The sequence below is a fragment of the Monodelphis domestica genome, chromosome 4 (assembly GCF_027887165.1).
Source record: "Monodelphis domestica isolate mMonDom1 chromosome 4, mMonDom1.pri, whole genome shotgun sequence".
In the NCBI taxonomy this organism is placed as follows: Eukaryota; Metazoa; Chordata; class Mammalia; order Didelphimorphia; family Didelphidae; genus Monodelphis; species Monodelphis domestica.
In genome coordinates, this window is record NC_077230.1 from 288387722 (window position 1) to 288399090 (window position 11369).

Consider the following 11369-nt stretch of genomic DNA (forward strand, 5'->3'; position numbering starts at 1 on the left):
ACAATGTTTTTACTAGTACCTCCATTTTGCAGGTGAGGAAAATAGTCACATTTTATAATAATTTTTCTTTGTATCCTCAGCACTTAACATAGTTTGGCTTAATAAATGCCTGTTGACTGACTGACTGACTTAAGAGAGAAGGGCTATAATAAATGACTGACACTCATCAGACCTAACCAATGGAAACAGATTAGTGGACAGCAGTGATCCTGGGGGTTAGAGCTGCCCTAGAATCAGAACCCTGCACACAAAGGCAAAAGCCCCAGAGTGGGACAACCACCATGGAAGAGCAAGCTCCAGAAGCCACACCAAAGTCTTCCTCAGGACAATCCTGTAAGCTAAGGAAACTCGACAGGTTTCAGGATAGGGAGTCGTTCGCTGAGAGGTAAGGAATAGCTAATGATAGCTAGTTTTTATTAAGCACCTACTGTGTGCCAGGAGGTCCATGGAGTGTTCAGAGAGGGCTAGCATTCTTCAGGGCTGCTCACCCACCTTTGGTGTCCAGTTGTCACTCAGCCCTTACCCACAATTCCAAGAAGCTACAACTTGCACAGCCCCAATAATAGAAGTGTCTCAGCAGATGGGCTACATGGGGATGAGGGTAACCCATGGATCTCAAACCCATTGGAGACTGAAGGGAATACGGATCCCCGGCATGTGAAGACCTCCTCGGGTAGAGGGGGTAGATAAGAACAATGTGTTCCAAGGGCCATGAGGATGGCTATAACAGGCATTGTGTAGCACTTAAAGCTCGGTCAGACACAGAAGACCCCAAGGTCATCCCCTGCATCCCCAGCCATCACTAGTCACCCTAACTTTTGTCTTGCTGCTAAACTCAGTGACTCTGGAAGAAAGAGTGAGGCTGTTGACTTTGTGCAACTCTGCCTCCCTTAAATCCAATTGGTAAGCAAGTCAAGACATCACCGGTGATATCACTGCTCCTCTTTGAAAATGAAGGACAAATAACTATGAGCCAGACACGGTGCTAAGCTGATCATTATTATCTTGTTGGATCCTCACAACAATTCAGGTAGGTAAGTGCTATTATTGTTGTTGTTATTATTATTCTCATTTGTGGAAACTGAGGTAAACAGAGGTTAAGTGGCTTGCTGTGACACAGCTAGTGTCAGAGGTTGGATTTTAATTCAGTCTTCTTGACTCTGGACCTACTACTTCATTGTAGTAACTAGCTACCCCTAATTATATTTGTTTGGGGTTTGGACCTTTCTGTATCCCTGAATCTGTACCTACAGCCATTCGTGGGTTCAGCCCTGTGGGCTCTGGTAACTTTGTTTTTAAACCCTTACCTTCTGACTTAGAATTGATACTAAGTGCAATGCATCTGTTCCAACTCAGAAAAGCTAAGAGGGCTAAGCAATGGGGGTTAAGTGATTTGTGCAGGGTCACACAGCTAGGAAGTGTCTGAATTCAGATTTGAACACAGGACTGGCTCTCAGTCCACTGAGCCACTGAACTTCCCCAACATCTTCCTCAGTCATCTAAATGGGCACAACAAATGAGATAAGTGATGAGCACTCAGTTTACCAGGACCCTCTCCCACAAGGGTTACATTTCACTAGGTCCTTTTCAACATTCTTTGTTTTCTGTGACCAGCAATTTTAGTCAGCATCAAAATGCAAATGCAGGCTTTTAAGCAAAATGTCTCCCATACGATCCTGGCCATTTACTGACTGGCAGTACTCCTCGTTAAACAGAAAAACAAAACAAAATTTAAAAACATGACATAAAGCATCTGTTATTGCACAGTCATGGCCAAGCAACGTCCATCAATCTGAATGATTATAGTAATAATAATAATGACGATAATGATATGAATGAATGCATATATTATCTTATAAATACAAGGAATACCATTTTTTAACCTTCACTTAGAATTGATACTAAATATTGGTTCCAGGGCAGAAGTAAATTTTAGGCAATGGGTGTTAAGTGATTTGCCCTGGGTCACCCAGCTAGGAAGTGTCTGAGGTTAGATTTGAACTCAAGACCTCTCCTCTCTAGGGCTGGCGCTCTAGCCACCTAGCTGCCCCCAAAGCAGGATATCAGATGAATATGAATAGCTGCTATCTGAATCCCTGGAAACAGCTCAGATCTGTGCCAACACGTACACAGGGAAGAGTTGTGGCAAGTCTGGCTCTCATATTCATGTGCAGCAACATCAATAAGGTGTCGTCATGTGTTGGGGCTCTGATAGACTCCAGACTGGCATGCAAGGGGCCTTTGGGAATCCCTGGAGCACCGTAATCCATGTACACATTGGAAAGGTAATTATGTCGATTCAAACCAAAGTCCAGAATAAAGAATGTGTGGTTGAAGCTTTGTGGAGAGCCGAGTTCAAGTTCCCTGGCATCCAGAAGATCCATATCTCTAAGAAAGGGGGTTTCACCAAGTTCAATGCCCATCACTTTGAGGATATGATCTCTGAGAAGTAACTCATTCCCAACATCTGTGGAATTGAGTACATCCTTAACTAGGGCAATTTGGACAAATGGCAAGCCCTCCTCTCCTGAGGAATGTGCTGGGGCCATCTACAGATATTGCTGTTTGGTTATCTATGTGTTAACCTTTAAAAAAAAAAGTCACCTAGCTGCCCTTTCCAGGGTGAGAAGACAAAGTCAAGAGCTGGTGTCAGGAGGACCCAAGTTCAAATCCAACCCTAGACACTTTTTAGCTGTGTGACCCTGGACAAGTCACTTAACTCCAATTCCCTAGCTCTTGCTGTTCTTCTGCCTTAGAAATGATACTAAGAGAGAAGGTAAAGGGTTTTCTTAAAAGGTGCTTGGAATAGTGCCTGGCACATAGGAGGTGATAAATAAATGTTTATTTCCTTCTTTCAGGTATAAATAAGGGAAAAGCCTCCTTTAAATGACTTTTTTAAAAAAACTCATCTACTAAGTTTCCTGTTTTTAATCCAAATAATCATTCCACTGAATGATGCCACTTCCCAACAGAGCCACCTCTAAAATGGCATCTTCATCCTGGGCAATAATGGGACTTTCTTAAAACAATGATTAGCAAGTCCAGTGCCACATGGTTAAATCCTTTGTCTTCTGTCTCATTGATAGGGTGAATTTAATTTGAATGATGGGCAGAGAGACATAGCAAATAGATTGTTAGCTAGGATGCCAAGAGGATCTGGGTTCAAATTCTGTCTCTGACACCTACTAAACATACATGTATATATTCTACATCACACAACCTCTCTACCCTAGTAGTTTTCAGGGGGACCAGATGTACCCCAGAAATACCTCGCAACAGGGAGGATTTTCTGTCTGACTGATTCTTCCTTTTGCCTGGTGTCCATTTCAGAGGATTTGGTTACAGTCCCAGAAGCCATAGACCTTCTCTCTCTAGAGAGCACTTGAATAATCCTTCCAGCAAACTCTCTTTCAGACTTGCTTCTCTGCAGTCACAGCTCCAGCATGCCTCGGTTTCCACTCTGGCTCGGGCTGACATCTCTCTTTGCTGCCTTCACTGCTGGTGAGTTCACCCACTGCCCCTTTATAAAAGAGAGATCTCAACATCCATCCACTCATTGCCTGACTCTGTGCTCCTGTCAGAGGGTCTTGGAATTTGTGGCGGATGTTGGAGTAGGCATCCTGGGAAAGGGCAACCGTTAACCCTTTGGTCCTCAGTATGGGCAGCATCACCTTTGTTTTTATGAAAGATAATTCCATTATCAGATAACTGTGACTCTGAAAGCTGAGCTGGGGTTGGAGTGGAAGCCATATCAATATTCTCTCCTCTTCTATAACACTCTAATCTCTGTTGCTCATATCATTCTTTCTTGTCAAAGCTCCCATTCCCGTTGTGCCTCTGAACTGGAATGTGCTTGTTCCCTCTGCCAATGCAAATCCTACCCAGCTTAGGTCCCTTTCTCCTCCGGGACATTTTCTTTGAGTACTACAACCTTGACTCATCTCATGAAATTAATTAATTGATTGATTGATTATTTGCACTTGCCAAATTCTTTCCGTTGGTGAGCGATTAAAAAAAGATCAAAAAAGCCCCTGTTCTCAGATAGCTTAAATTCTAACAGCAGAGTCTACTCAGTAGAGGGGGTGATTCTACCAAGGAAAGGGCTTATTATTTGGGAAATTACAAAGGTGTGAGTGGAATGATAGAATACTCCATTAGTGCACCTTTTCTAGAGGCAATGAAAGTAGTGATTTAATAATAGTTCTTAAAGAAAGAGGAAGGTGAAATCAAAGAAGGTTAAGAGTGGAGGCACCATTCTGGCCATACCTTCCCTTACTTCCATTGTATAGGTGAGAAAACTGAGAGATCATGGATTCAGAGTTAGAAGGGGCCTTAAAGGTTTGGAGATACTGCTATTTGCCCAAGGTCACACCCAGTAGTTAACAGAAGAGTTGAGTCTAGAACCCAGATATCCTGATTCCCAATTCACTTTCTATTGTATCAGATGCCCCACCCTCTGCAGTACTGAGCGTTTTCTGTACTTGTGATCTATAATACATGAGCAAGCACTGAATGCCACAGTTAGTTTTATAGCTGAGTATTGCGTATAACTTGCCCCCCATTGATCTACTTAAGGGCAGGGATTTCACAGTACGTATTCTCAGTCTGTTTTCTACTTGTATCTGTGTACCATAGCACATGGCCTAAGTTCTGGCACAGAGTAGGCACTCAATAAAGACTTCTGGAACAATTAATTGATCAAGGATAGTAAACTATCCATGAGTTCCTCTACAATGAGGTCTTTTGCCGTTCTCCTCTAGGCTCCAAGGGCAGCTAGGTGGTTTCGTGTATAGAGAATTGAACCTGGAGCCAAGAAAACTTGATTTCAAATCTAACTTCAGACATTTACTAGCTGTGGGACCCTGGCAATTCACTGAATACTGTTTGCCTCAGTTTCCTCATTTGTAAAATGAGATGTAAAAGGAAATGGCAAACCATCTTTGCCAAGAAATCCCCAAATGGAATCACCAAGAGTCAGAGATGACTGAAATGAATGAAAAACAACAATTAGTCTCCAAGCACCACATCTGGTTTCCTTGTAATTGCCTCTCTGCCCTGGGAACCTGTGCAGGGAAACACACCTTTGATGGGCTGCCTATTTGGCATTCTATAACATATCTGGAAAATGGAGGAAGAAATAATTGTGACAATAATGTCTAGCATTTATATAGTCCTTTAAGGCTTGCAAAGCATTTTACAACTACTATTTTATTTGATCCTCTTAACAACCTGGAAAATAGGTGGTGTTATTATTATCTCCATTTTACAATTCTGCAAACTGAGGAAGAGAATGGTTAAGTGATTGGCTAGGGCCACATAGCTAGCAAATGTGAGGAAGGATTTGAATGTAGATTTTTCTGGCTCCAGGTCCTCTTTATCACCTAGTTAGCACCATAATCCTCTTGTTGTTGTTGGTCTTCCCATGTACATGCATACTTTTTTTTCAACTGAAAATTTAGTTTATTAAAGTTAATACTGAAGTAACTCTGAAGAACTGCATACATCCTTAATTCTGCATCTAAGAGAAAGTAACAGGGTCAGGAGATGTGGAGGTGGGGCAGAACTTTTGTGACCACCCCACAATTGTGCCATTACTCAGATCCTGCCCAAACAGGTATCAGAACCCTGCCTGTGAGGGGACAATGAGCTCTGGGCACAGAGGCTGCTGGGAACCAGGGAGACGTGGGCAAGGGGCCACCAACAGAGTTGAAGGAGAAGCCAAAGGAATCAAGGGGAGAAGGTGGGGAGATATGCCAGGAGTCTGACATGGCTTGGCCATAGTGCATATGTATATGGCATGGGAGGGAGGATGGGATGGCTGAAAGAAGAGTCCCCTCCCACTGGAGCCTAGCTATCCTACTACCTATTACATTCAAGAGAGCTGGAGTGAACTGGAAAAGGTGCAAGAAAAGAGTTCTGGAATGAGTTGAAGTAAGGCACTGAATGAAGGGGCCATGGGAATGTTCAGAGGAGTAGATGCCAGGTGGGTACACACGCACACACACACACATACATACACACACACACACACACACACACGAGGGAGAGAGAGACAGAGACACAGAGACAGAGAAAATCAACGTGTGGCTTTGGTATTCAGGAGATCTGGATTTTCTGCCAAATACTCACTTCATCTCTGACTTCTCAGCTTTCTCATCTAGAAAATAGAGATAATCACACCTATATTGACTACTTCATAGGATTTTCATGAGGAAAGCACTCCATAAACTATAAATCTCTAAAGAAATATGATGTAACATGGAAGGTCTGTTCCAACAGGACTCGAGAGACTTTGGTTAAAGTTCAGCCTTTGCCACTTACCAGCCTTGAGCAAGTTATTTAATTTCAGTGGGCATCCATTTCTTCATCTGTAAAATGAGGATCCTGGACCGGAAGATCTCTAAGGCCATTTCCATCTCTATTATGATTCAGTGATTCTACAACTACTACTAATTTGGGCAAGACATAAATTCCCATTGAGGTTCAGCTTCCTCATCAATTAGATGGGGGAAATTAATTCCTGCTTGAACTGATTAGAAGACATTTTGGGATCTTGGAACAGAAAGTAGATAGCCATCCAAAAGATGATGATGAAATTTTTATGCTGGTCCCTGAAATTATCCTTCATAGCTACCCTACTGTCACATGCTATATTATACTCATATTTAAATCTTTGAGTAATGGGAGCCCAGGTGCAACTAGGTGGTACAGTAGATAGAGTGCCAAACCTAGAGATAGGAAAACTCGTCTTCCTGAGTTTAAATCTGGCTTCAGACATTTACCAGGTGTGTGAGCCTGGGCAAGTCACTTAACCCTGTTTGCTTCGTGTTCCTCATCAGTAAAATGAGGAGGAGAAGATCAAATTGCTTCCCAATTCTAAGAAGAAGGGAAGAGAGGGAGGGAGGCAATTTGAATCTTATAACTTCAGAAAACTTTTGTGGAAAATTATTATTATATATCATTGGTAAAATAAAATATCTTTTTTTTATTTTTTTTAAACCCTTACCTTCCGTCTTAGAATCAGTATTGGTTCCAAGGCAGAAGAGTAGTAAGGGCTAGACAATGGGAGTTAAGTGACTTGCTCGGGGTCACTCAGCTGGGAAGTGTCTGAGGTCAGATTTGAACCCAGGACCTCCCAAAATATCTTTTTTTTTTTTTTAATGAGCTGGAGAAGGAAATGGCAAACCACTCCAGCATCTTTGCCAAGAAAAACCCAAATGGGGTCATGAAGAGTGGGAAATGACTGAAATTTTACAACAAATAGCAGTCCATCTTGGGAGATGAAAATCCAAGCCCTCTCTCTCCTCACCCAGAAGCTTACAGTTTTTTCATCCTTCTCCCTAAATGCAATTGGAAACCAGAGACTGAACTGTCTGGGGTTGCCTTTTACTAACACTCCGTTCCAGCTCAGCAGCCAATCAAAAATCACCCTAGTCTGTAGACAAGAAACTATCATAGAATACCAGCATTTGCTCCAAAGTCCTTGTGGGGGAGAGGGCTCCCAATGCCCAGTCCCTCATTCCATGTCGGATTCATCAGGATCCAATGTATGCCATCTTAACAAATCACCATTTATGAGCACCACTCACCAATAATTAAAATGTCACAAATGCCACACAATTAGGAGAGTAGCTGGGAAATTATCTTTCTACAGAGCATGCTTCGAGCCTAACCTGCTGTTTAATGCTTCTTGGTCTTTCCTTTGGTCTCTCACAGGAACAGCTGCCCTGCCCCAGATCACTGACTGCCATACCCAATGCCTTATCGACTGCCCTCCAGGCCTCCACTACACCTCAGGGAAGTGCCTTGATTGTCCCGTTGGCTCCTAGTAAGGAAGTTTATTCTGCCCCAGGAAGGGAGGGCGTAGGGAAGGAAACTGAACGAGCAGCTACGGGTTCCACTTTCTGGGCAGAGTAAGGGGTCATGCCTTTAAGACCAGATTCCTCTGTATTCAGATCTAGAATGTAATCTTCTGCCTAAGTGAGGGGAATATTAACCAGTGGCCCGAGTGGGGGAAAACTCATTTTGGCCAGAATATCCCTTATTAGACAGTACAACAGTACTAGTATTATAGAGGGACTTGGAAGCTGGGAGTAGAGAGGCTCAATCCATTGTGACTTGTGGTGACATGGAAAAAGCATTTAGCTTGGAGTCAAGAACACTCATCTCCCTGAGTTCAAATCCAGCTTCATATACTTATTAGCTGTGTGACTCTGAGCAAGTCACTTGACCATTGCTTACCTCAGCTTCATCATCTGTAAAAATATGAATAATAATAGTGCCTATCTCCCAGGGTGGTTTTGAGAATCAAATATGGTAATACTTCCTATGCTTAATAGCAGATGCTAAATAAATGTGAGCTATTATTATATTACTTTGATTAGCCTATTCCCTATATCCACCTCCAGGGATTCCTCCCACCTGAGCAGATTAAAGAATGGGCCTGATATCAGGAAAAGAATTGTCCTTGTAGCTCTCAGTTAATCATTAGTAGCAGCAATAATGTTATACTTAATTTTATAAGACTAATAATTATAATGGAATGTAATAAGTTAATAAATAATGAACTAACAATTATAATTTATTATAAAGCTAGCATCTATGTAAGCTTTAAGATTTGTAAAATATTTTAAAATATCTCATTGATCTTATTAGATACTCATCACAATCCTGGAAGGTGGTGCTATTATTATCCCCATTTTACAGCTGGGAACACTGAGGCATGCAGAGGTTAAGTGACTTGTCCAAAGTCACAAGGTCTGAGGCTATATTTTAATTCCTCATCAGGGAGTAGCACCTTTGCTACTCCCTGAAGTCCTAATTTGGTTGTTATGTGTCTTTTGCTCTTATCCCCAAAGACTGAGATCTGCAGCTCGTTGATCTGGGAAACTCTTCCAATCCTAAACTTGGGTTCTAACAACTTGTTTCACCTTCATGGAACACTGGTCCTGGCTTCCTAGTTTGTCCCCAAAACCTACAGAGGAGGGAAAAATACCCTTTGACAGCCAAAACCTCACATATACAACCTCCTCTCAATTATCTGCAATGCAATTTATCTCTTGCCTCCTTCCCCATTAATATCTGACCTAAACCAGAGAGGCAGAGTATCTAAATGTATGTATTTTTTATTATGTATGTATTTATTTAGTCTATCTCTGACTAAATCCCAAAGATAAATGTGAATTGGCTTCAGATTATTATTATCCAGGCCCTGCCTCTCCTCCCTTCAGCATAGTTTGTCAACTCTATCTACTTCCTATAGTTCACATCACTTGTAGAAGAACCTTCTGGTATTAGCATGGGAAATAGCTGCTTCTCTGGCTGGGTCTTTAGCAGAGCTGAGGGCTCCTTGTAGTTACCCCAACACCTTCCTTTCTTTTGTGTATTTCCAGCTGTCTGGGAGGCAGAACAGCTCCAAGACTGTGTCCAGTGGGAACATTCAGCAGGACCACTGGCCTTGGGGCTATCACAGGTTGCCAGGTGACCCTTCTTCTTGTAGGGTTCTTCAGAGGGGTGGCCTAGTTATTCACGGGACAACCCAAGGTATAATCAAAAGAGCAAGCCATTTTTCTTGCCTTTGGTTTCTGTGGAAAAGAGGAGTTTGAATAAATGATCTCTAAAGACCCTTCTGGTTATTCATTACATGATCCTGGAAGAGGTTATCTTCTTGGAGAAGAATGAACGTTACTTCCATTGGCTAGAGTATAAATGAAAAAGAGAATTTTTACCATGAAAAAGACTGCTGATACCTCCCCATCCTGACCACTGACTGAACCCCTCATAATCTCTTTGTGGGATCAGTTGCCAAACCCCAGTTAGTGTGGTGACAAGTCTTGGTTTGCACCAGTATCTGAACCTTTATGCTTTGGCTGCTCTCCCCTGAGACGACTTCTCCAACTTTGGAGAATTGACTCTTAAGATTCCTTCCAAATCTATATTCCATTATCTTCTTTCTGCCCCCTTAATCCACTTCCATGTGACCCTGGTCTTGCCCCACCAAGCCATAAACCACTACAGGGCCTAATGGCCTAGTGGCTATTGAAGCAGTGGGCCCACTGGGGAGGGGGACTGGAGGCAATTCTCAATAAGTCATCTTCCCATCATTCCTACGACACTGAAGTTGCTTTGATTGTAACTCTACATTAATTAGCTGTTTAACTTCAAATTGGTCATTTTTCCTCTATGGGCCTAATTTCCCCTCATCTGAAAAACGGAATAGAGGTAAAAGAGACGAGGAGATAGGATTAGAGGTTCTCTCAAGGCCCTTCTGGTTCATGTAAACCTCATCCTTGTATAAGTGGAAATTTTGTACCTTTGAACTACATTCCCCAGAATTCCTTTACTATTTCCCAGAATTCCTCTCCTCTCTCCACCACATTGGCTGGTCATGTTTTGAATATAATTGGATATTCTTTCCCACCCTCTCTCTCTTCTCTTGAAACCGTAGCTGAATTTGCTCTAGCTTTTTTATTTTAGTTATTATTAATAAATTTTATAAAATATAAGATTTAGATATTAATTGTAGCTGGATAGCTCAGTGGTAACAGGAGCACAAATGGCAGGGCTGGGAGAGCACAGGATGTGCAGAGAGAAGAGACAATCTCAGCTCTCAGCTCTCATGGAGGAGGAGCAGAGTCTGCACCACCAGGCAAATTCACTGTCTGTAATGAAAAAGCTATCTTTTAAAATATTAAGAATTCTGTCCCTTTGTGGTTGCCAAATGTAGATTTTACAATTAATATCCAAATATAATATTTTATAAGATTTATTAATAATAACTAAAATTAAAAAGCTAGAGTATACTCAGCCACAGTCAAGAGAGAAGAGAGGGCAGGGAAAAACATCCAACTATATACAAAACTTGAACATGCAATGTGGTCGAGAGAGGAGAGGAATTCTAGGAAATAGTAAAGGAATTCTGGAGAATGCAGTTCAAAGGTACAAAATTTCCACTTATACATTCTCCTTCTATTTGATAAAACTCTTGCCCCTTTCTAATTTCCACAGGTTTGCCCCACAGGAAAAATCAGCTCAGAGACTGGAAGCCATTGCCGGGCCTGCCCAGATGGCTATGCCTGTGACCCCCATATAGGGGTCCTGGGAAGCTGTAGGCCTGGGGAGTACTCACCTGAAGGGGAGCTTTGGTGTAAGCCATGTCCCATTGGCCATTTCTGCCCTGATGGAAGGGTCAGAGAGGTATGTATACCCAGGAGCAGAGGTCCTTGTGGAAAACCCCAAAGGCATAATGGGAACCCCAGCCTTGAGAGGTCATCTAATTCAACCTTTGATTTCTAGAAAAGCTCTAACCTATTCCAAATAGGTAAAAACTAAGAGATAACGTCTTTCTTCAATGACCAAGAACCTCCAGG

General features: G+C 42.2%; 1 pseudogene; it reads left to right on the forward strand.

The window, feature by feature from the left end:
- Positions 1–281: 281 nt before the first annotated feature.
- LOC130458979 (60S ribosomal protein L10-like) lies at positions 282–2531 on the forward strand (annotated as a pseudogene).
- Positions 2532–11369: the final 8838 nt, after the last annotated feature.